The sequence below is a fragment of the Dendrobates tinctorius genome, unplaced genomic scaffold (assembly GCF_039654945.1).
Source record: "Dendrobates tinctorius isolate UK_male_01 unplaced genomic scaffold, ASM3965494v1 ptg000068l, whole genome shotgun sequence".
Lineage (NCBI taxonomy): Eukaryota > Metazoa > Chordata > Amphibia > Anura > Dendrobatidae > Dendrobates > Dendrobates tinctorius.
In genome coordinates, this window is record NW_027361736.1 from 8,095,383 (window position 1) to 8,121,303 (window position 25,921).

Genomic DNA, 25,921 nt, shown 5'->3' on the forward strand with positions numbered 1-25,921 from the left:
AAAGGTGTGTCAAGGAGTTCTCTCTGATCTGGAGATAGAGATCCTAGTTTTACATTATCTAGAAAAAATTTTATCGTCTCTTCTGTAGGAGGGGGATTAGCCCCATTTTCCCCTATGTTGTATAAATTAGAATAAAATTTCTCAAAGGCCAAGGCTATTTCTTTTGGTTTTTCTATAGTTAGTGAATTCTGGGATATTTTTTTGATTAAGTGCTTCTTATTTATAGGTTTAAATCTGTTGGCCATACTTCTTGAAGTTTTATTGTTATTTATATAAAACCCTGCTCTGTTGAACAGAGTCTTTTTCTCATAGATATTTATAAGAAGGTTTCTTAATTCCAGTCTGAGAGAATATAACTCTTTATATTTGGTTAAATTTTTATCTGCTTTGGCTAGACCCTCTAATTTTGTGATGTGTTCTAGTAATGTTTTTTGTTTGCGCTCTCTTTTGTCTTGAGGCCATCTGGATCAAATGTCCCCTGATGACACACTTATGCGCCAGCCATAAAGTCTCAGGTGTGATCTCCTGGGCTTTGTTCTCTCTAAAGTAATCCATCAGAGTATTTCTTATTAATGTTATATTGTCTGAGGAGTCTACAACAAATTTGCTGTATCTCCAGTTGTAATGTCTTTGGTCTAGTGAGGAGACACAAAGTGTCAACAGAATAGGAGCATGGTCTGACCATGTGATAGGACCAGTTTGGAAATCTACGTATAGATCTAGTAATGAGAAACTGGTAAATATGTGGTCTATTCTGGTATAAGATTTGTTGTGAGGGCAGAATCGGGTATATTCTTTTGAGGTGGGGTTTAATATTTTACAGCTATCGTGTAGGTTGGAGTCTTCCAGCCACTTCCTCTGCTTCATACTATAGGAGTGTAAATCTGAGGAAGAACAGTCAGTGTCTGGGTTTACAATACAGTTGAAGTCTCCTCCCCATATAATTTGTCCTTTGCTAAAGCTAGAGAGTTTTCTCTTAACTTTAAGAAAATTAATTTGTCTTATATTGGGGGTGTACACATTGACCACAGTATATTCTATACCCTCTAAAGAAAAGTTAATGGCCAGCTGTCTGCCTTTGTTGTCTTTATGTACGTCTGAAATTACCACGGATAGATCCTTATGAAAGGCAATGGCTACCCCAGCTTTTTTTCTTCCCTCATTATTGGAGAAGAAAATCCTAGATAAGTTCCTTGGGGGGTCTAGTTTCCAAAATGGGGTCACTTGTGGGGGGTTTCCACTGTTTAGGCACATCAGGGGCTCTACAAACGTGGCATGGCGTCCAATCTGAATTCCTGCCAATTTTGCATTGAAAAAGTCAAACGGCGCTCCTTCCCTTCCGAGCTCTGCCATGCGCCCAAACAGTGGTTCCTTCCAACAATTCAGGTATCGGCGTACTCAGGACAAATTGCACAAAAACATTTCCAGTCCAATTTCTCCCGATACCCTTGGTAAAATAAAAAAATTGAACCTGAAGTAATTTTTTTGTGAAAAAAAGTTAAATGTTCATTTTTTATTTTTAAACATTCAAAAAATTCCTGTGAAGCACCTGAAGGGTTAATAAACTTCTTGAATGTGGTTTTGAGCATCTTGAGGGGTGCAGTTTTTAGAATTGTGTCACTTTTTGGTATTTTCTTGGTATTTTCTATCATATAGACCCCTCAAAGTGACTTCAAATGTGATGTGGTCCGTAAAAATAAAATGGTGTTGCAAAAATGAGAAATCGCTGGTCAATAGTGTTGAGCGATACCATCAGATATCGTGAAATATCGGATCGATATCACAAAAGTATCGGGTATCGCCGATTCCGATACCGGAAGCCAAATTCAAGTCAATGGGACAGAAATATTGGAATTAAAAAAAACCCTTTCTTTCCTTGTAGGTTAATTCTACATGAAGAAAAACAACTAAGAATAATGTAGAATGTATTGGGGGAGGTGTACGAGACATTAAAGGCATAGAGGTTTAGCCCAATCATATGGAATAGCAGGAATTAATTTTTTTTTTTTTAAAGACGTTCGGAGTTACAAAAATATTGACTATGTTAACCTTTTCTATATTTTGTCAGATATGTAAGTTTCACTACTTCCATGCTCTTCACATTCTTTTTTTACTTCTCCCACACTTTCTCCTTCATCATCCTCAGCAGCAGCACCATCTTTTTAATCAACTTCTTCTTCACCATCTTCCTATTATTCTTTTTTTACATTCTTCATATTCTTCTTATTCAACTATTCTTCATATTCTACTTCCTCATCTTCTTCCCATTCTTCTTCTTCATCATATTCTTATTTGTGACAGTCATTCCTGTAGTTGTTATGTATAAAAGTTTGAAGATTACACCTTCCTTTCTGCCTGTCACAAAAGATTTACAACAGGATTTGTCCGCGTTCAGTTTGGCCTGCAGTAGCAGGCATTTTCCAGAGGCACCACGAGGAGGAACGGACTCATCCCCATACACTGCTTAGACGTCTTCTGCTTATAATTTAGATAATATCTTTTGCTCTGATTTTTAGTCTTATGCTTAATGTTCTTCTGCTTTTTCTTCTGCTTCTTGGTCTTCTGCTTCTTGGTCTTCTGTCTCTAGTTGTTCTGTATCTTGGTGGTTGTCTTCATGCTCTTAGTCCTCTTGGTCATCTTCTTCAGGGTCATCTTTTTGGTCTTCTTCGGGATAGTCTTCCGGGTCGTCATCTTCAGGGAGATCCAGAGTGATAATAAACAGAAAACATTTCTAAAAGCTTGAACTTGGAAATGTAGTAGAATGTACAAGAAGGCTGAGGAACTGCCGAGAACCAGCTGACGGTGCTGGAATCCGGATGGGTAGCCGAAGCTGCAAGTGCCAATGGAACTAGCGAGGACCAGCTGACGGTGCTGGAACCCGGAAGGGCAGCAGAAGGAACAAGAGCTAATGGAACTACTGAGGACCAACTGACGGTGCTGGAACCCGGTTACTAAGCAGGAGGTACCTGTGCTAGAAAGCACTACCAAGTACCAGAAGACGTTGCTGGAACTCAGATACCGAGAAGGAGGCACCTAGGCCAAAGGCTCTGCCTGGAACCAGCTGATGGTGCTGGGACCCGGAAGGGCAGCAGAAGCTGGAAGAGCAAATGATACTAGCGAGAACCAGCTGACTGTGCTGGAACCCGGAAGGGCAGCAGAAGGAACAAGAGCCAATGGCACTACCGAGGACCAGCTGATGGTGCTGGAAGCCGGTTACTAAGCAGGAGGTACCTGTGCTAGAAAGCACTACCAAGGACCAGCAGACGTTGCTGGAACTCGGATACTGAGAAGGAGGCACCTAGGCCAAAGGCTCTGCCTGGAACCAGCTGACGCTACTGGAACCCGGAAGGGCAGCAGAAGGAACAAGAGCCAATGGCACTACCGAGGACCAGTTGACGGTGCTGGAACCCGGTTGCTAAGCAGGAGGTACCTGTGCTAGAAAGCTCTACCAAGTAACTGCAGACATTGCTGGTACTCGGATACCGAGAAGGAGGCACCTAGGCCAAAGGCTCTGCCTGGAACCAGCTGACGGTGCTGGAACCCGGAAGGGCAGCAGAAGGTACCCATGAAAAACAAATTTGCAAGGTCGTGAGCCAGCCGCAGTTACCGAAACCCACAGTCCTAACCCCTTGTCCTATTGGCATTATGGAAAAAGCCTTTATTACCAGAACCCACAGCCCACATAGGAAGCACCTAAACTGCAGGCACCATAGACTCGGCTAACCCGACCGCAACACGACAGGACAACGTATTGGTGACAGTGACGTTGACACTTCCCGGAAACAGCTGGCGTGCTGGAACCAGGCTGGGCCGGAGGGGGTACCCGTGCCAAAGACACAGCCGAGAACCAGCTGACGGTGCTGGAACCCAGAGGGGCAGCAGAAGGAACAAGAATCAATGACACTACCGAGGACCAGCTGACGGTGCTGGAGCACGATTACTAAGCAGGAGGTACCTGTGCTAGAAAGCACTACCAAGGACCAGCAGACGTTGCTGGAACTCTGATACCGAAAAGGAGGCACCTAGGCCAAAGGCTCTGCCTGGAACCAGCTGACGTGCTGGAACCCGGAGGGGCAGCAGAAGGAACAAGAATCAATAACACTACCGAGGACCAGCTGACGGTGCTGGAGCACGATTACTAAGCAGGATGTACCTGTGCTAGAAAGCACTACCAAGGACCAGCATACGTTGCTCGGCTAACCCGGCCGCAACACAACAGGACAACATTTTGTTGGCAAAGTGACATTGACACTACCCGGAAACAGCAGGCGTGCTGGAACCAGGATGGGCAGGAGGTAGTACCTGTGCCAAAGACACAGCCGAGAACCAGCTGACGGTGCTGGAACCCGGTTACTAAGCTGGAGGTACCTGTGCTAGAAAGCACTACCAAAGACCAGCTGACGTTGCTGGAACTCGGATACCGAGAAGGAGGCACCTAGGCCAAAGGCTCTGCCTGGAACCAGCTGACGGTGCTGGAACCCGGATGGGTAGCAGAAGGTACCCATGAAAAACAAAGTTGCAAGGCCGCGAGCCGGCCACAGCTACCAAAACCCATAGTCCTTACAGGGGTGCTTGTCCTATTGGCACTAAGGAACCAGCCTTTATTACCAGAACCCGCAGCCCACATTGGAAGCACCTAAACTGCAGGCACCATAGACGCGGCTAACCCGGCCGCAACACAACAGGACAACGTTTTGTTGGCAAAGTGACGTTGACTCTACCCGGAAACAGCAGGCGTGCTGGAACCAGGATGGGCAGGAGGGAGTACCCATGTCAAAGACACTTCTGAGCAGCAACTGGCGATGTTGGAGCTCGGGGTCAATCAGGGTGTAGGCTGAGGCCTAATTTCATCAAGTTTAATATCGGTTGTAGACTACTACTGATTTTAACCGTGCTCCCATTAAGCCTCTGGCATCAGTGTCTCTAGTATTTACCCTGGCCTCCAACACTGCCAGTTGCTGCTCAAAAAAGCAGTCTGCACAATCAACTAGTAGTGGGAATGTGGACAGAGCAGAAGACATTGCCGGGCACACATCAGGGGATTAACTGACGTTACAGAACACCAGTAACACAGGAACAAGTGTTGATTGTGCAGACTGCACTTTTGAGCAGCAACTGGTGGTGTTGAAGGCCAGGGTAAATACTAGAGACACTGGAGCCAGAGGCCTAATTGGAGCACGGTTAAAAATCAGTTGTAGTCTGAATGTGGAAGCAGCAGTAGACATTGCCGTACACACAGCAAGGGACCAGCTGGCATTACTGCACCCGACTAACACTGGAGCATGTGTTTTTCTCTGTGTAGATGGTTCTTCTGAGCAACAACTGGCTGTGTTGAAGCCCAGTGTGAATCATGGTGTATGCTGAGGCCTACATGGAGCAAGTTGAAAAGCTGATGTAGTGTGATTTTGGAGGGAGCAGGAGACTTTGCCATCCACACAGCAGGGGAGCAGCTGGTGTTACTGCACCCCACAAACACAGGAGCTCGTGTTTTTCTCTGTGTGCACGGCACTTCTGAGCAACAACTGGCAACGTTGGAGCCCAGGATCAATCATGGCGCATGCTGAGACCTACTTGGTGCAAGTAGAAAATATGATCTAGTTTGCATGTGGAGGCAGCAGGAGACTTTGCCGTCCACACAGCAGGGGAGCAGATGGCGTTACTGAACCCCACTAACACAGGAGCTAGTATTTTTCTCTGTGCAGACGGCACTTCTTAGCAACAACTGGCTGTGTTGAATCCCAGGGATTACAGTTCAGGTGGTAGAAACATGAACACAGCAGGAGACCTGGATACTGTTGCCAACCAATTATTTATTCTGGAAGAGGACTGGCAAATTCTGGCGAGATCCAGGCCTTGTTCATTTTCAGAAAAGTAAGCAGGTCAACGTTATCGGAGGATAGTCGCGTGCGACGGTCTGTTAGTATACCACCTGCGGCACTAAAGACGTGTTTCGATAATACACTGGCAGCAGGGCAAGCCAGCACCTCCAATGCATACTGGCTAAGCTCTGGCCATGTATCCAGCTTAGAGACCCAAAACTTGAAGGGGGAAGAGCCGTCTGGGAGTACACTGCACCTTTTCACACCTGTACCTACCAAAGAAAAAATTAATGCAGAGCAACCAAAGTTGCAAAAAGCATTCAAATATTGCTTTGAAAAGACAACTTGCTTTGGTTTCAATTCAATTCAGTCTGTCTTTGGAAACCTTATCTCTCCTGATGCTGGGTATAGTAACAAACAAGTGTGCATACCCCCCTCCCTACCTGTCTGCTGAGGCTCCCTCAGCAGACTGACACTGGCTGCTGCCGCACAGCTAGAAGACCGTCTGGGCCGCCCAATGTGACACGGGTTCCAATTGTTCCATTGTGACAAACCTGGCTGCTGTAAGTAAATAGGATACTCAGACAGGTGAAGGTAGGTAGGTGGTTAGGTAGGCCGCTGATGCAAACACACCAGACCAATTCATTCTTTGTCATAGAATACATATACCCAAAATTTAGAAGTTGGAGGGCCTCAAGGGGGAGACAATGTTTCACTAAAGAATTCATAAGCGTCAGGAATCTGGTAGAAATTTAATAACTTAACTACACATTGAAGTAATGAGGGAAGGCGCTGATGGTCTTGTAGCAGGTGGGTGTGCAGAAATGTATCCATCCAAACCTAAACACATTACTGCAGCTAATGACACCTGTACCTACCAAATAGCAAAAGCCAAGACAGATGATTTATATTGCAGACTGAATACAATACAATGCCTTCCATATATAGGTGAGTACTTGATGTAGCAGAGTTGGTCAAGTTAAATCAAGCCACATGCATTTGGCATTTGAAATGTGCAACTTGGAAAATTAATGCAGAGCAACAAAAGTTGCAAAAAGCATTAAAATATTGCTTTGAAAAGACAACTTTCTTTGGTTTCAATTCAGTCTGTTTTTGGAAAACTTATCTCTCCTGATGCTGGGTATTGTAACCAACGAGTGTGCATACCATCCTCCCTACCTGTCTGCTGAGGCCCCCTCAGCAGACTGAAGCTGGCTGCTGCCGCACAGCTGGAAGACAGTCTGGACCGTCCATTGTGAAACTTGTTCTATTGTCTCCCTCTTGTGACCTACCTAACTACCTTCACCTGTCTGAGTATCCTCTTGGCTTACAGCAGCCAGGTGTCACAATGGAACAATTGGAACACATGTCACAATGGGCGGCCCAGACTGTCTTCCAGCTGTGCGACAGCAGCCAGCTTCAGTCTGCTGAGGGAGCCTCAGCAGACAGGTAGGGAGGTTGGTATGCATGCTTGTTGGTTACAATACCCAGCATCAGGAGAGATAAGGTTTCCAAAAGCAGACTGAATTGAATTGAAACCAAAATCTGGTCTTAAACTCTGGAATAAGAGGCATCTGGTAAGCAGCGGATACTGAAGGTAATAAACTTGTTTTCAGTTGAGGAACACTGGATTTCAAAATTGGGACTGACAAAGGTCCTGGTAAAATGATCTGATTTAATTAGAGGATATGCCACATGTTGTGCATAGCAGGCTTGTGTCCCTGATATGGGACTGGTACTGTTTGAGGACGTATGTCCTGCCCAGGTATGTGTGCCACGGGAGGAGAGGACGCGCTGGTTAGAAAGGCACTTGAGTGCAGGGGAATAGCGATGCATCTGTGTCCGGGCGTGTGTACAGCTGCTGAAGGAAATGCTCCTTCAGTCCCAATTTTGAAATCCAGTGCTCCTCAACTGAAAACAAGGTTATTACGTTCAGTATCTGCTGCTTACCAGACGCCTCTTACTCCAGACGTTTAGACCAGATATTCAGTACTGAATAATACCACACAGGCCAGCTGTCAATTTAATGATATATTAAAAAGACAACTTGCTTTGGATTCAATTCAGTCTGTTTTTGGAAACCTTATCTCTCCTGTTGCTGGGTTTTGAAACCAACACGTGTGCATACCCCCATCCCTACCTGTCTGCTGAGGCTCCCTCAACTGACTGAAGCTGGCTTCTGCCGCACTGCTGGAAGACAGTCTGGGACGCCCATTGTGGCACGTGTTTCAATGTTCCATTGTGACACACCTCGGTGCTGTAAGCCGATAGAAAGCTCAGACAGGTGAAGGTAGGTAGGTAGTTAGGTAGGCCTCTAATTCAAACAACACACCAGGGGACTGAACAATCTGCCACAAGCTGTAACGTATGAGCGGTGCCCAGCGCTGCCCCCAGCAGGGAGTACTCTGAACCTTAGCAACAAAGCAGAAAGCAAAAAAAGGCACAACCAAATTAGATGCAAAGGATTAGCAAAGGGTCTTAGTGAAACTTCACACTGCACTCGGATGTCATCCCAGTGCAGTCCGATATACACCAAGTCAGGCCATGGAGGAGACGGAGAACTTACTTGTATCGCATCCGATGTGACTCCACTCCAGCCTTAGGCTCTGTGTCCACAATGAGATTTTGTTGCGTTTTTGACACGACATATTTTTGTTCCATCAAAAACACAGCTTCTTACAGTTCAGCAATGTGGATGGGATTTATAAAACCCTCCTGCCCGCTGGGCTTTTTTTATGCAGTGTAAACTGACCTGGGGTGTGTGCTTCAAACACAACCTGTCACTTTTTCTTGCAGATATGCTAAGTTTTCTGTGCACATATTTCCCATAGACACTTTGGACCAATTGCCCAGGATCAATAACTCTGTAGCATGAGATACCATAAAGCTTAACTTTTAATATATAACAGGTAAACTAATTCAAACACCAATAGAATATATATGTGACACAGACTATTACAAAGTGCTCACGAAAAAAATCAGTGTAGGTAATAAAAAATTGGGGGGGGTTCTTCCCTGTTTCTCTGAAGATCACCCTCAGAAGGCAGCATAGGAGGATGGGTGGAATAGTTCAGTCCTTAATATCCCCTGTCGTGCCCCAAATGCAGGACTCCCATCCTGAGGCCGGAGTAACTCCAGCGATGAATACGGACGAGTGCTATGCAATAAAACATCACATAGCACTCGGACCAGTATTCATCTACGGGACAGCTCCCATCACGGTTTTTTTCCCCAGCCGTTTTCAGTGTCCGAGTGAAATGGTAGCATACAGAGATTGCCACTGACACATGGCAGAGTCTCAGCTCACTCGCACCCATATAAGCCTATGGATGCGGATGAATTAGAAAAAACACAGCACTCGATGACAGAGGGAGGTGCAGAAGTACGGTATCCAATCCACTATAGATTATAGTAAAGACTTGGCACTCAAGAGGGAAAATTGAATTTAACAGTTCCTTTATTGTACAAAGCATCCAGTTCCAAAATTCTTGAATGTTTTCAGTCGTACATTCGACCTTAGTAACATAGTAACAGTTAGTAAGGCCGAAAAAAGACATTAGTCCATCCAGTCCAGCCTATAAAATTCGGTCAGAATAAATCCCCAGATCTATGTCCTTCTAAAAAACCTAACAATAACTGTAAGATACAATATTGTTACGCTCCAGGAAGACATCCAGGCCCCTCTTGAACCCTTCGACTGAGTTTGCCATCACCACCTCCTCAGGAAGGAAATTCCAGATTCTCTCTACCCTAACTGTAAAGAATCCTCTTCTATGTTGGTGGAAAACCCTTTTTCCCGTCTCCCATGATGGCACACATGAGAGAGGGGATCCGCCCAGTCAGGACAGGAACCCTACTGAAGATAAAAGGGCGGTACCTTTCCCTCGCTTCAGTTGGGTTTCCTGTCCTGACAGGGACCCGTGCTGAAGACAGCAGGTCACACTTACCTGCCTCTCTCCCGTGCCGGCATAGAAGATCAGGCTGGGCTCCTGAGCGCTGGGCGTCGGGATGGAGGAAGCGCCGTCCGCGGGTCCTCCGGGGCTCAGCGTCCGAGCGGGCGCAGGAACAGCACGGCGGGGGTCCTGGGGCTCTGCCGTGGCTGCCGCACCGCCCTCTCCCCCTCTGCCGGTGATTCCCTACTCTGGAGCAGCTCAGGAGCCTTGAGGGAGCGGCCGCTTCCAGGTCGCGCTCCTCTGACGTCACGCGCAGGGCACGCTGGGGAAGGGGCGTGACTTCGGGAGGCGGCGCCGACAATTCAAGATGGCGGCGCCCATGGTGAAGAACGCCGATCGGTGAAGAGAGATCCCGGCGGTATGGCGGGGGGGAGGGGCTGTGGGGGTAACCGGAGGAGGCGGAGAGTGCAGTGGATCCCCCTTACATAAGGGGGATGACCACAGAAGACGCACTCATGCCCAAGGCTTCAGAATGGAAGTGGGGCAAGACGAGCAGCGACAGCAGCAGCGACAGCAGCAGCGACAGCAGCAGCGTCAGCAGCAAGACCTCTCGCCAGATGCCAGGCCGAGCCACCAACATACCAGGAGCAGTCGTTCAAGTGGTAGGAGCAGCAGTCATAAACGCAATCGGCATGACTCTGGGACGTCCAAGAGAAACGTCATGAGTGCATCTGAGGAGCCTCCGAGATCGGTACCCCTGATTGACAGCGGTGGTGAGTGATCTACGTGAATGTCACCCTTATGGTAATGGGGTTCCATTTTCTCTGTTTGATCACTAGGGGGCGAGGAAGGCCAGCAGCAAAACCAAAAATAGAGAATGCGCCCTATGTAAAAACCCGCTGGCAGATCAGTGGCAGAAAGATCTCTGCGCTGACTGTATTAACAGGACTATACAGGAGGAGACCCCTGATTTGGTGACTAGTCTGAAGGAGTTAATACATCAGGAGGTGAAAGGTTCCCTAAAGGCAGCACTTAAAAAAAAAAAGAAACCCTTGAAGGAGCTCCGATTCAGAGGCCTCGCCAAAGCAGAAGGGGCGGGATAGATCTTTGTCCCCCTCCACCTCCTCTTCCTCTACGCAGTCCTCAGAATCCTCCTCGGACAGCGATACAGGCGGCCGTCCATGTTTCCCAACGGAGGACGTAGAAAAACTGGTCAAGGCCATTAGAGCTACAATGGGCCTTTAAAGAAGAAAAAACTCCCAAATCATTAGAGGATGTAATGTTTGGAGGACTGGAGGAAAAGCGAAAGCGTACCTTCCCTGTAAATGATAAAATAAAATTGACAGGGGATGGAAAAAGACAGAGCGGTCAGGGGGCTTACCTTCCACATCAAAGAGGAGGTACCCCTTTGACCAGAAGGACTCAGAAACCTGGGAAAAAGTCCCAAAAATTGATGGGGCTGTAGCCAGATCCTCAAAAAAGGTATCCCTACCATTAGAAGATTCTGGCGTGTTGAAAGACCCGCTTGATAAGAAAGCAGATGGGTTTCTGAAGCACATCTGGGAAGCTTCAGCAGGGGGATTGAAGCCAGCAATAGCCGGTACCTGTACCGCTCGTGCCCTCATGGTCTGGCTGCAACAAATAGAGGACCAGATCAAGGATAGAGTTCCTAGAGAAGAAATTCTAGCTAATCTAACATTGGTGCACGGAGCAGCGGCTTTCCTGGCCGATTCCTATGCAGACTCTGCAAGATTGACAGCTAGAGCAGCAAGCCTGTCAAATGCGGCAAGACGAGCCCTGTGGCTTAAAGGGTGTCCCGGAGATTTACCCTCTAAGCACAAGTTATGTTCCATTCCATGCGATGGCCAATTCCTCTTCGGGAAAAAACTAGAAGAGATTTTGGAGCATGCGGGGGATAGGAAGAAAAGCTTTCCCCGATTTCCGGGAGAACCTAAGAAGCAGCCCTTTCGGAGGAGGAGATTTAACAGGGGTCGTCCCCCGGGAGATAGAAAAAGCTGGGACTTTAAAGAAAAAAGAGGATCGGGCTATATGTTTAAAGGGCCCTCCACTTCCTCCAAAAAATCTCCCCAATGACATTGGGCCGGAGGTAGGGGGAAGGCTTTCTCTCTTCCTTTCCGCCTGGGCAAATATCTCCCCCAGTACATGGATCCTAAATATAATCAAGGACGGCTTAAAAATAAAATTCATCCGTCCGCCCAGGCATACCTTCATAATAACACCCAAAAGGAAAGCCCAAGAGCAACAGCTGGCCCTGGAGACGGAAGTCTTGGGACTAGTGAAAAAACAAGTCCTACAGGAAGTCCCAGCGCAAGAAGAAGGAAGGGGGTTCTACTCCCCCCTCTTCTTAATACAAAAACCAGATGGCTCTTGGAGAACCATTGTCAACCTGAGGAGACTCAATCAGTGGATAGACAATTGCTCCTTCAAAATGGAGTCAATCAACACGGCCACAAAGATCCTGTTCCAGCATTGCCTCATGGCAGTGATAGACTTAAAAGATGCCTACTATCACATCCCAATCCATCGGGAGTATCAGAGATGTCTTTTCTGCGATCCAGGGACATAGTGATCGTCCCATACTTAGACGACTTTCTGGTAATAGGGAGGTCGGAATCCCACTGCACACTTCAAGTGAAGGAAGTAATATCAACTCTAGTAGGACTAGGATGGATAGTAAACATCCCCAAGTCAAGGATAACCCCAGTAAAAGAGCAATCCTTCCTAGGGTTGATATTGGACTCCGAGCAACAACGCTGCCTCCTACCAGAGGAAAGTGACCAAGATAAGAGGCCTAGCTCGCACAGCAATACAAAGGCCAAATATGACACTGAGGAACGCAATGTCCCTTTTAGGCTCACTGACATCATGTATACCCGCAGTAACATGGGCGCAGTACCACTTAAGGCAACTACAGTGGGAAGTCCTGTCAGCGCAGAAACAATTAAAAGGGCATTTAGAAGGCAAACTATGTCTCTCAGTGGCTGTAAGAGATTCCCTGCTCTGGTGGACTGTAGAAAAGAATCTAACAGCTGGTGTCCCGTGGCAAAAACCAGTTGAGGACATCATTACGACAGACGCGAGTGCCACAGGGTGGGGAGCACACCTGAGATCCCATACAATACAGGGGACCTGGTCCTCACTAGAAAGCGATCAGAATTCAAATGTAAAAGAACTATGGGCAGTGGAAAAAGCCGTGAAACATTTCCTTCCCTTACTTCAGGGCCGCCACACCCGGGTCATGACGGACAATCAGGCAGTAGTAGCCTACATCAATCATCGGGGGGAACGAGATCTCGGGGCCTCATGCAAATATCAGATCTACTCTTCCAGCTAGCAGAACAACATCTCTTATCCATCACAGCATTGCACATAAAGGGGGCAGAAAATATACAAGCAGACTTCCTGAGTCGCAGGCATCTAAGACAAGGGGAATGGTCCCTAAACTCCCGAGTCTTCCAACAAATAGTTCAGGCCTGGGGCAGACCAGAAATAGACCTATTCGCTACCGCACACAACCGGAAGGTCAGGCAGTTCTGCCCGCTAAATCCAAGGGAAAACCCCTTCGCAGTAGATGCCCTACAAATACCCTGGAAGTTCATCCTGGCCTATGCATTTCCCCTGATAACAATGATCCCAGTAGTAGTCAGGAAAATCAGGGAGGATCGGGCAAGAATAATTCTTATAGCTCCTTTTTGGCCAAGAAGGCCTTGGTTCTCCCTTCTGAGGCTCATGTCAGTGACAGATCCATGGATACTACCAGAGATTCCAGACCTGCTTTCCCAGGGACCAGTGGTCCACTCTCAGGTGAAGGGCTTCCATCTAGCAGCCTGGAATTTGAGAGGGCGCTACTGAGTCGCCAGGGATTCTCTCCAGGGTTAGTCTCCACCCTGTTGAAAAGTAGGAAACCAATAACATCCCAAATCTACGGTAGAACGTGGAAAAAGTTCCTAGACTTCCTGGGGGAACCTTTAGGGGATGTAGCTCCAGTGGGACCTATCCTAGAGTTCTTACAGTCGGGGCTGCAACTGGGGTTAGCCACTAACACACTCAAAGTTCCAAGTCTCAGCTTTGGGGGCCCTATATAACTGCAATTTAGCAGCCAATAGGTGGGTGTCCCAGTTCATTAAGTCCTGTGGCAGGTCAAGGCCGGTCATTATCCCAAAGATACCACCCTGGGACCTGAACCTAGTTTTGGAGGCTTTAACCAAAGATCCCTTCGAACCACTACTAGAGCTGTCACCAAAGCTACTTACACTTAAAACGGTCTTACTGGTAGCCTTAACGTCAGCCCGAAGAGTCAGCGACCTACAAGCTCTGTCTATATGTCCTCCTTATACACAGATCTTGGATGACCGAGTGGTTCTAAGACCAGACCCGGCCTATCTCCCCAAGGTAGTCCAAAAGTTTCATAGGACTCAGGAGATCTCCTTGCCATCGTTCTGTAACAATCCCCAGAAACCCGGGGGAGCAAACGTTCCATACATTAGATGTAAAAAGAGCCATAATACAATATATGTCAATAACTAGTCAGTGGAGGAAAGATCAGTCCCTTTTTGTAGCCTTTCAGGGTAGTAGAAAGGGGCACGGGGTAGCTAAAAGTACCATTGCCAGATGGATCAGGGAGGCCATTATGTTATCCTACTCCGCAAGTGGCGCTCCGGTTCCAGAAGGCATCAAGGCTCACTCCACCAGAGCCGTGGCTACCACCTGGGCAGAGAAGGCTGAGGTATCGATTGAGCAAATTTGTAAAGCCGCTACTTGGTCCTCACCTTCCACCTTTGTTAAACACTACCGACTTGATCTGTCTTCCTCTACTGACCTAACCTTTGGTAGAAGGGTGCTGCAAGCGGTGGTCCCTCCCTAAGGTGTCTTATTCTACAAAAGTCTCTCATGTGTGCCGTCATGGGAGACGGGAAAACACCAAGGTTACTTACCGGTAGCCGTTTTTTCCGGAGCCCATGACGGCACCTGTATATTCCCCCCCTTTTCACTCCTTTGGTGTGCACTATAGTTTGGGTGTTTTTTAGTTAGATAGATATAATGTGGTGATAGTTTTACCATGTGTACTAACCCGGGGGCCTCTCATGCTCTGTAAACCAACTGAAGCGAGGGAGAGGTACCGCCCTTTTATCTTCAGTAGGGTTCCTGTCCTGACTGGGCGGATCCCCTCTCTCATGTGTGCCGTCATGGGCTCCGGAAAAACTGGCTACCGGTAAGTAACCTTGGTGTTTCTCCTCCAGACGCAGAGAATGCCCCCTTGTGACCGTCACCTTCCTTGGTATAAACAGATCCTCGGAGAGATATTTGTATTGTCCCCTTTTATACTTATACATGGTTATTATTTCACCCCTCAGTCGTCTTTTTTCTAGACTAAATAATCCTAATTTTGCTAATCTCTCTGGGTATTGTAGTTCCCCCATCCCCTTTATTAATTTTTTTGCCCTCCTTTGTACCCGCTCTAGTTCCATTATATCTTTCCTGTTCACCGGTGCCCAAAACTGTACACAGTACTCCATGTGCGGTCTAACAAGAGATTTGTACAGAGGCAGTATAATGCTCTCATCATGTTTATCCAGACCTCTTTTAATGCACCCCATGATCCTGTTTGCCTTGGCAGCCGCTGCCTGGCACTGACTGCTCCAGGTAAGTTTATCATTAACTATGATCCCCATGTCCTTCTCCATGTCAGATTTACCCAGTGGTTTACCGTTCAGTGTGTAATGGTGATATTGATTCCTTCTTCCCATGTGAATAACCTTACATTTATCATCATTGTTAAACTGCATCTGCCACCTTTCGGCCCAAGTTCCCAACTTATCCAGATCCATCTGTAGCAGAATACTATCTTCTCTTGTATTGACTGCTTTACATAGTTATGTATCATCTGCAAATATCAATATTTTACTGTGCAAACCTTCTACCAGATCGTTAATAAATATGTTGAAGAGAATAGGTCCCAACACCGACCCCTGCGGTACCCCACTGGTCACAGCGACCCTGTTAGAGAATATACCATTTATAACCACCCTCTGCTTTCTATCACTAAGCCAGTTACTTACCCATTTACATTCATTTTCCCCCAGTCCCAGCATTCTCATTTTGTGTACCAGCCTCTGGTGTGGCAGATATACCACATCCAATGACTCACCTTGGTCCAGTCTATAGCTTACCTCTTCATAAAAACTGATTAGATTGGTTTGACAGGAGCGATTCCTCATAAACCCATGCTGATATGGCGTTAAACAGTTATTCTCATTGAGATAATCCAGAATAACATCCCTCAGAAACCCTTCAAATATTTTACCAACAATAGAGGTTAGACTTTACTGGCCTATAATTTCCAGGTTCACTTTTAGAGCCCTTTTTGAATATTGGTACCACATTTGCTATGCGCCAGTCCTGTGGAACAGACCCCGTCGCTGTAGAGTCTCTAAATATAAGAAATAATGGTTTGTCTATTACATTACTTAGTTCTCTTAGTACTCGTGGGTGTATGCCATCCGGACCCGGAGATTTATCTATTTTATTCTTATTTTGCCAGATTTGCACCTCTTCTTGGGTTAGATTGGTGACCATTAATATAGGGTTTTCTTTGTCTCTTGGCATTTCACCTAGCATTTCATTTTCCACCGTGAATACTGTGGAGAAGAAGGTGTTTAATATATTAGCTTTTTCCTCATCATCTACATCCATACTTTCCTCACAATTTTTTAATGGGCCTACACTTTCACTTTTGATTCTTTTACTATTGATATAGTTGAACTGCTTCGGATTAGTTTTACTCACCTTAGCAATGTGCTTCTCTGTTTCCTTTTTGGCAGCTTTAATTATTTTTTTAGATAAATTTTCTGCTTATAGTTTTTTAGAGCTTCAACGGTGCCATCCTGCTTTAGTAGTTTAAATGCTTTATTTTTACTGTTAATTGCCCCTCTTACTTTTTTGTTTAGCCACATTGGGTTTTTCCTGTTTCTTGTTCTTTTATTCCCACAAGGTATAAACTGCTTACAGTGCCTATTAAGGATGTTCTTAAACATTTCCCATTTATTTTCTGTATTCTTATTTCTGAGGACATTGTCCCAGTCAACCAGATTAAGGACATCTCTAAGCTGGTCAAACTTTGCCTTCCTAAAGTTCAGTGTTTTTGTGACCCCCTGACATGTCCCCCTAGCGAAAGACAAGTGAAACTGTACAATATTGTGGTCGCTATTTCCTAGATACCCAACAACCTGCAGATTTGTTATTCTGTCAGGTCTGTTAGATAGTATTAGGTCTAAAAGTGCTGATCCTCTGGTTGGATTCTGCACAAATTGTGAAAGATAATTATTCTTGGCTATTAGCAGAAACCTGTTGCCTTTGTGGGTTTCGCAGGTCTCTGTTTCCCAGTTAATATCTGGGTAGTTAAAGTCCCCCATAACAAGGACCTCATTATGGGTTGCAGCTTCATCTATCTGCCTTAGTAGTAAACTTGCCATGATTTCTGTTATATTTGGGGGTTTGTAACAGACCCCAAAGAGAATTTTGTTACTATTTTTTCCCTCCATGTGTTTCGACCCATATGGACTCGACATCCTCATTCCCTTCGCTAATATCTTTCCTTAAAATGGACTTTAGACAAGATTTTACATAAAGACAAACCCCTCCTCCTCTCCATCAGGAAAGGAAATTCACAGTTGATTTAACTGAAAGGAGCTGTAATGGAGAATTCCATATATCATTAAAGAGACAGCTGGCCTGTGTGGTAATATTCAGTACTGAATATCTCGCCTAAAAGTCTGGAATAAGAGGCGTCTGATAAGCAGCGGATACTGAAGGCAATAACCTTGTTTTCAGTTTTTAAGCATGTCCAATTTGAATGTTGATGAGGTTAATTTTATTCAAACACCTTTAAAAAATTTTTAACCCACAATTTTTTTTTACTTTTAATGGTTCCTTCTTCCTACAGCTCCAGGGGACAGCCATGGTTGCAGCCTGTGCGCCATCCTATACAAACCTGTTCCTGGGGCTATGGGAGAGGGAGCCATTTTCCACAGATGCCATGAATCTGTTAGGCGTCGGATTCCTGACTCTGCGCAGCGGGGATCCAGAGCCAGACATCCAGCGGTCTCCCATTTTTCTCTGACCGCTCCGGGTGCTGCTCAGACTTACTTTGACAGCCTGGATGTTGCTGCCACCTCTGGTGCAGCAATGGTAGCGCAACCTGCTCTGCAGGGAACAGCTCCAGAGGCTAAGTCCTCATGCCGTGCTACTGGGCATGCCCGCAAGTTTACCTCTCAGTGGAGAGCAGGGGTCACGTGTTCAGGTCCTGTGTCGGATCTGATTGGTCCTTCCCAGGGTCCTTCAGCAGACTGAAAGGATTGAAATTTTTGATGTTTTTTTACTCCTCTCAACAGCCCAAACAAGTTTCTAAAAGGATGAGTTTGCAACTACTTTACTTTTGGAGAAAATTCAAAACATTCATTATTCAATAGGGCCCAAAATAGCAAAAACCAGCGGTTTGAATGAACACTCACATTTCTTGGTAGAATCGTGCAGGATTTAAATTTTTGATGTTTTTCTACTCCTCTCAACAGCCCAAACAAGTTTCTAAAAGGATGAGTTTGCAACTACTTTACTTTTGGAGAAAATTCAAAACGTTCATTATTCAATAGGGACCAATAGCAAAAAGCAGCGGTTGCTATATAAAACTTGCTGCAAGTTGGCCTCCGCCTGCTGCATGATTGATCCTGGGCTTCAACACAGCCAGTTGTCGCTCGGAAGTGCTGTCCGCACAGAGAAAAACACTAGCTCCTGTGTTAGTGGGGTTCAGTAACGTCTGCTGGTACCCTGCTATGTGGATTGCAATGTCTCCTGCCGCCTCCACATTCAAAAACCATCAGGCCTCTGCCTGCTCCATGCTTGATCCTGGGCTCCAACAATGCCAGTTCGTGTTCAGAAGTGCCATCTTCACAGAGAAAAACACACTAGCTCCTGTGTTAAGGCCCTTTTACATTTAGCGATGCACCAGCGATCCGACCAGCGATCCGACCCGGTCAGGATCGCTGGTGCATCGCTAAATGATCGCTAGTGAGCTTTCATACAGAAAGATCTCACAGCGATGCAGCAGCGACGCAGCGCACGATACTTACCATTCACACACAGCGATCCTGGCGTCCTCCCGCCCGCCTCCACGCTTCGCTCGTCGTCACAGCAGAAAGTCTCAGCAGGAAGCGCCCGACGAGAAATGGAGCCGGACATTCTCGCGCGATCAGCGATGGACAGCGGGGGAGCCGGTCACTGGTAAGTATCACACATAGCGATATCGCTAGCAATATCGCTATGACGTCACAAAACCAGTGACGTTTTAGCGATATTGCTAGCGATATCGCTTAGTGTAAAACCCCCTTTAGTGGGGTTAAGTAACTTCTGCTGTTCCCCTGCTGTGTGGACGGCAATGTCTCCTGCTGCCTCCACATTCAAAAACCATCAGGCCTCTGCCTGCTCCATGCTTGATCCTGGGCTTGGGGTTGGCAGAACACGTACAGCGCCACTCTCCAGATCTGTACCCGGCTCCACAACATTGACCCAATGGGCAGTGAGGGAAAGGTATCGTCCCTGTCCATGGTTACTGGTCCACGCATCGGTGGTCAGGTGGACCTTGCTACTGACGGCATTAAGTAGTGCATGTTTTATTTTTCCCTCCACATGTTTTTGCAGGGCAGGGACGGCTTGCCTGCTGAAATAAAAGCGGCTGGGCATGGTGTATTGTGGGACTGCCAATGCCATGAAGTTCCGGAAGGTGTCAGTCTCCACCAGTCTGAATGAGAGCATTTCAAGGGCCAGTAGTTTGGCAATGCCAGCATTCAGAGCCTGTGCTCGGGGATGATTTGCCGAGTATGGCCGGGTTTTATCCCATGCCTGTGCTACCGATGGCTGTAGAGTGGCCTGGGAGTGTGAGGATGACTGGGAAAGTGGTGCTGTGGGTGGAATGTCACTGGGTCTTCGGACAACAGTGCCAGAGGTTCTTCCTTGGCGATCCTGTGAGGAAGCCGAACCAGCTGTGTGTGAGCTGGAGGAAGAGGCGCCAACACGAGCTGAAGAGGTGGTAGGTGGTGCGGTACGCTGGCCTACGTCTTCAGTGTGTCTGTGTAACTCCACCTCGTGCTTGGTCTGCACATGTTTCCACATATTTGTGGTATTGAGGTTGCTGACATTTTTCCCTCTTTTGACTTTCTGATGACACAGCTTGCATTTGACAAAGCAAATGTCATCTGCAACTGTGTCAAAAAAGGACCACGCACTGCAAGTCTTGGGAGCGCCCACTTTGGCTTTTGAAAGAGGAATGCTCCTAACGGGTGCTGAAGTGGAGGCTACAGGCAACCAAGTCTGCCCCCTCCCTCTCCCTCCTGGGAGAGGTCCTTGACCTCACGCCATGATGGGTCAAGGACCTCATCATCTACACTCCCCTCTTGAAACACCTGCTTCTCCTGGGTTGTCTCGCCAGCACCGTACACACCAGAAAGTGGCACCTGAGTCTCATCATCTGATGCGTACCGAGGTGTGCTGACCATAGGCACTGGCCCACCCGCCTCTTCAGATTCCGAGGGACAAAGAAGTTGCGCATCACTGCATACTCTCTCTTCTTCACATTCTTGAATGCTGCTTGGCTGGCCCCCTCTTTCCAAGCCAACAGATTCAGAGAACAGAAGTAGAGACTGATGGCTCCTGTCCAGGGCTCTCTGACTGCCTGGGCACTTTGGCAGGTGGTGAAGAGACAGATGGTTGCTCTTCAGTGCTCTGGCCCTGAGAGGACGTGGAAGTCATTGAAGTCGATGCGTTATCTGCCATCCATCCGACAACGGCTTCAATTTGTTCCTCCCGCAGCAGTGGGGTACGGCGAGGTCCTACAAAGCTGCGCATAAAGGACTGTTGCCTACTAAAACTGGGGGATGCTGACTAATTGGTGCCCGCAGCAGGCACAGAATCCCCACGTCCTCTCCCTGCTGAAACTCCACGCCCACGGGCCTTACTTCCTGCCTTCTTCATCTTGGTATACTGATAAAGATAGGCAGAAAAGTACAAAGGGGGGGCTTAGTGTGCTTATTCCTGAACAGCTGGTAACAGGTATAAGAAACACTAATTTTATGAAGTGTGTGTGGACTACACTTTAATAGGAGCTAATGTGGCCTACACAACTGTCAAATGGAGTGTTTGGTGAACTTTATTTTGTTTTTGTTTTTTGTAAAAACTAAAAGGATGTGACCAAAGATTTGAACACGATAGTATCACAAACTTTTTGGAGCTATTACAATGCAGGAAGGTAACCTACAATGCAAAAGATGAGGCTCCAAAAAATAGGGTAATACTAATCTGGCTGCAGCTGAAGGGCACAAGCCAGAAAAAAGGCTCCTCTATCTACTCCTATATAGTGTTTGCAACCAACCAATGTAGATGGATACGGATGGATGCACACTAATAGGAGAATAAAAAATGAGCTGCAATAAAAGAAAAATGTGTGAGGCAGTGACGCACACTGAGCGGCCTACAACCAGACGTAGCTGAAGGACACACTACTCAGCGTGAGCTGCACTCACACACAGGGACCTCTCAGACAGCCGTGAACAGTGCAGCAAACTGAGGTTGCTGACATTTTTCCCTCTTTTGACTTTCTGATGACACAGCTTGCATTTGACAAAGCAAATGTCATCTGCAACTGTGTCAAAAAAGGACCACGCACTGCAAGTCTTGGGAGCGCCCGCTTTGGCTTGAAAGGCTGCAGAAAGGCTCCGCTGTCTACTCCTATAGTGTTTGCAACCAACGTATATGGATACGGATGGATTCACACTAATAGGAGAATGAAAAATTTGCAGCAAGAAAAAGAAAAAATTTGTATGAGGCAGTGACACGCTGAACGTCCTACAAGCAGACGTGTCTGCAGGACACACTACACAGTGTGAGCTACACTCACACAGACCTTGCAGACAGCTGTGACTAGCGCTGCTGCAAGGCAAAAGAAAGCTGGCTCATAGCATTATGGGAACTTCCGATTCCGGTATTCGATATGCTAAAAGTATCGGAAACTCAGTATCGGAATTCCGATACAGTGAATATCGGCCGATACCCGATACTTGCGGTATCGGAATGCTCAAACTAATCCCAAATATCATACCTCACTGTTTTTTTCTGGAGGATATCCCACTCAGAGTCCTCCCTTGGTTGACTAACCCCAAATACGTGGATGTTTATGATCTGTGGGATGGTCTCCCAAACATTCCTATCTCCCATCTCTTGTGAGGTGATATACCATGTGTGGAGGGTTGGCCGAGAGATGCTACAAAACGTCCTAAGGACTTCTTGCAGAAACAGCATGTCCATTTCATCTTAAAATTTAAAGCAGACCTGAAGCATTCCTTGGATCTGTTATGGCTGGAGCTCATGGTTAAGCTTCATTCTATCTCCAAACTAGTGTCTAAACTATATGCTAATCTTATCAAGCCACCAGAGAACTTCGAGCCTCTTTATATAACCTCTTGGGAATCGGAGCTAAAGATAACCCTATCTCACCAAGAAGTGAGTCAAGTGCTTGCCAACTCTCACGGTTTTTCCAGGTGTATTCTATTACAGGAGAATGCATTCAAGATTCTGGTACAAAACTCTGGAACGCTTGGTCCACCTAGGTTTAAGCAATACACCATTGTGTTGGAGATGTTCTGGTGCAATAGGATCTCTTGTGCATATTTTCTGGTTTTGCCCGGGTATTTCAACTTTCTGGAAAGATATTAATGGCTCACTTCGTTGTATGGGTTTGACACCAACAGATCTTACTCCTCAAGAGATTTTATTGTCACTCCCTTCGAAAACTTTTTGAATGGAAAATATGCTGGAATATTTAGCGGTTGCCATGTCGCGTTTGGAGAGCCCCTGTGTGCTTAAACATTGGAGCTCTCCCACAAGTGACCACATTTTGGAAACTAGACGCCCCAAGGAACTTATCTAGATGCAGAGTGCTCACTTTGAACCCCCAGGTGCTTCACAATTGATCAGTAAATAAAAAAGGTACTTTTTTTTCACAAAAATTTTCTTTTAGCCTATTTTTTCATTTTCACATGGGCAACAGGATAAAATGGATCCTAAAATGTGTTAAGCAATTTCTCCTGAGTACACCGATACCTCATATGTGGTCATAAACCACTGTTTAGGCGCAAGGCAGGGTCCGGAAGCGAAGGAGCGCCATTTGACTTTACATTTATTACATTTATTACATTTATTTATACATGGTTATTATTTCACCCCTCAGTCGTCTTTTTTCTAGACTAAATAATCCTAATTTTGCTAATCTCTCTGGGTATTGTAGTTCCCCCATCCATTTATAAGTGTGACCTGCTGTCTTCAGCACGGGTCCCTGTCAGGACAGGAAACCCAACTGAAGCGAGGGAAAGGTACCGCCCTTTTATCTTCAGTAGGGTTCCTGTCCTGACTGGGCGGATCCCCTCTCTCATGTGTGCCATCATGGGAGACGGGAAAAAGGGTTTTCCACCAACATAGAAGAGGATTCTTTACAGTTAGGGTAGAGAGAATCTGGAATTCCCTTCCTGAGGAGGTGGTGATGGCAAACTCAGTCGAAGGGTTCAAGAGGGGCCTGGATGTCTTCCTGGAGCGTAACAATATTGTATCTTACAGTTATTGTTAGGTTTTTTAGAAGGACATAGATCTGGGGATTTATTCTGACCGAATTTTATAGGCTGGACTGGATGGACTAATGTCTTTTTTCGGCCTTACTAACTGTTACTATGTTACTAAGGTCGAATGTACGACTGAAAACATTCAAGAATTTTGGAACTGGATGCTTTGTACAATAAAGGAACTGTTAAATTCAATTTTCCCTCTTGAGTGCCAAGTCTTTACTATAATCTATAGTGGATTGGATACCGTACTTCTGCACCTCCCTCTGTCATTGAGTGCTGTGTTTTTTCTAATTCATCCGCATCCATAGGCTTATATGGGTGCGAGTGAGCTGAGACTCTGTCATGTGTCAGTGGCAATCTCTGTATGCTACCATTTCACTCGGACACTGAAAACGGCTGGGGAAAAAAACCGTGATGGGAGCTGTCCCGTAGATGAATACTGGTCCGAGTGCTATGTGATGTTTTATTGCATAGCACTCGTCCGTATTCATCGCTGGAGTTACTCCGGCCTCAGGATGGGAGTCCTGCATTTGGGGCACGACAGGGGATATTAAGGACTGAACTATTCCACCCATCCTCCTATGCTGCCTTCTGAGGGTGATCTTCAGAGAAACAGGGATGAACCCCCCCCAATTTTTTATTACCTACACTGATTTTTTTCGTGAGCACTTTGTAATAGTCTGTGTCACATATATATTCTATTGGTGTTTGAATTAGTTTACCTGTTATATATTAAAAGTTAAGCTTTATGGTATCTCATGCTACAGAGTTATTGATCCTGGGCAATTGGTCCAAAGTGTCTATGGGAAATATGTGCACAGAAAACTTAGCATATCTGCAAGAAAAAGTGACAGGTTGTGTTTGAAGCACACACCCCAGGTCAGTTTACACTGCATAAAAAAAGCCCAGCGGGCAGGAGGTTTTTATAAATCCCATCCACATTGCTGAACTGTAAGAAGCTGTGTTTTTGATGGAACAAAAATATGTCGTGTCAAAAACGCAACAAAATCTCATTGTGGACACAGAGCCTAAGGCTGGAGTGGAGTCACATCGGATGCGATACAAGTAAGTTCTCCGTCTCCTCCATGGCCTGACTTGGTGTATATCGGACTGCACTGGGATGACATCCGAGTGCAGTGTGAAGTTTCACTAAGACCCTTTGCTAATCCTTTGCATCTAATTTGGTTGTGCCTTTTTTTGCTTTCTGCTTTGTTGCTAAGGTTCAGAGTACTCCCTGCTGGGGGCAGCGCTGGGCACCGCTCATACGTTACAGCTTGTGGCAGATTGTTCAGTCCCCTGGTGTGTTGTTTGAATTAGAGGCCTACCTAACTACCTACCTACCTTCACCTGTCTGAGCTTTCTATCGGCTTACAGCACCGAGGTGTGTCACAATGGAACATTGAAACACGTGTCACAATGGGCGTCCCAGACTGTCTTCCAGCAGTGCGGCAGAAGCCAGCTTCAGTCTGTTGAGGGAGCCTCAGCAGACAGGTAGGGATGGGGGTATGCACACGTGTTGGTTTCAAAACCCAGCAACAGGAGAGATAAGGTTTCCAAAAACAGACTGAATTGAATCCAAAGCAAGTTGTCTTTTTAATATATCATTAAATTGACAGCTGGCCTGTGTGGTATTATTCAGTACTGAATATCTGGTCTAAACGTCTGGAGTAAGAGGCGTCTGGTAAGCAGCAGATACTGAACGTAATAACCTTGTTTTCAGTTGAGGAGCACTGGATTTCAAAATTGGGACTGAAGGAGCGTCTCCTTCAGCAGCTGTACACACGCCCGGACACAGATGCATCGCTATTCCCCTGCACTCAAGTGCCTTTCTAACCAGCGCGTCCTCTCCTCCCGTGGCACACATACCTGGGCAGGACATACGTCCTCAAACAGTACCAGTCCCATATCAGGGACACAAGCCTGCTATGCACAACATGTGGCATATCCTCTAATTAAATCAGATCATTTTACCAGGACCTTTGTCAGTCCCAATTTTGAAATCCAGTGTTCCTCAACTGAAAACAAGTTTATTACCTTCAGTATCCGCTGCTTACCAGATGCCTCTTATTCCAGAGTTTAAGACCAGATTTTGGTTTCAATTCAATTCAGTCTGCTTTTGGAAACCTTATCTCTCCTGATGCTGGGTATTGTAACCAACAAGCATGCATACCAACCTCCCTACCTGTCTGCTGAGGCTCCCTCAGCAGACTGAAGCTGGCTGCTGTCGCACAGCTGGAAGACATTCTGGGCCGCCCATTGTGACATGTGTTCCAATTGTTCCATTGTGACACCTGGCTGCTGTAAGCCAAGAGGATACTCAGACAGGTGAAGGTAGTTAGGTAGGTCACAAGAGGGAGACAATAGAACAAGTTTCACAATGGACGGTCCAGACTGTCTTCCAGCTGTGCGGCAGCAGCCAGCTTCAGTCTGCTGAGGGGGCCTCAGCAGACAGGTAGGGAGGATGGTATGCACACTCGTTGGTTACAATACCCAGCATCAGGAGAGATAAGTTTTCCAAAAACAGACT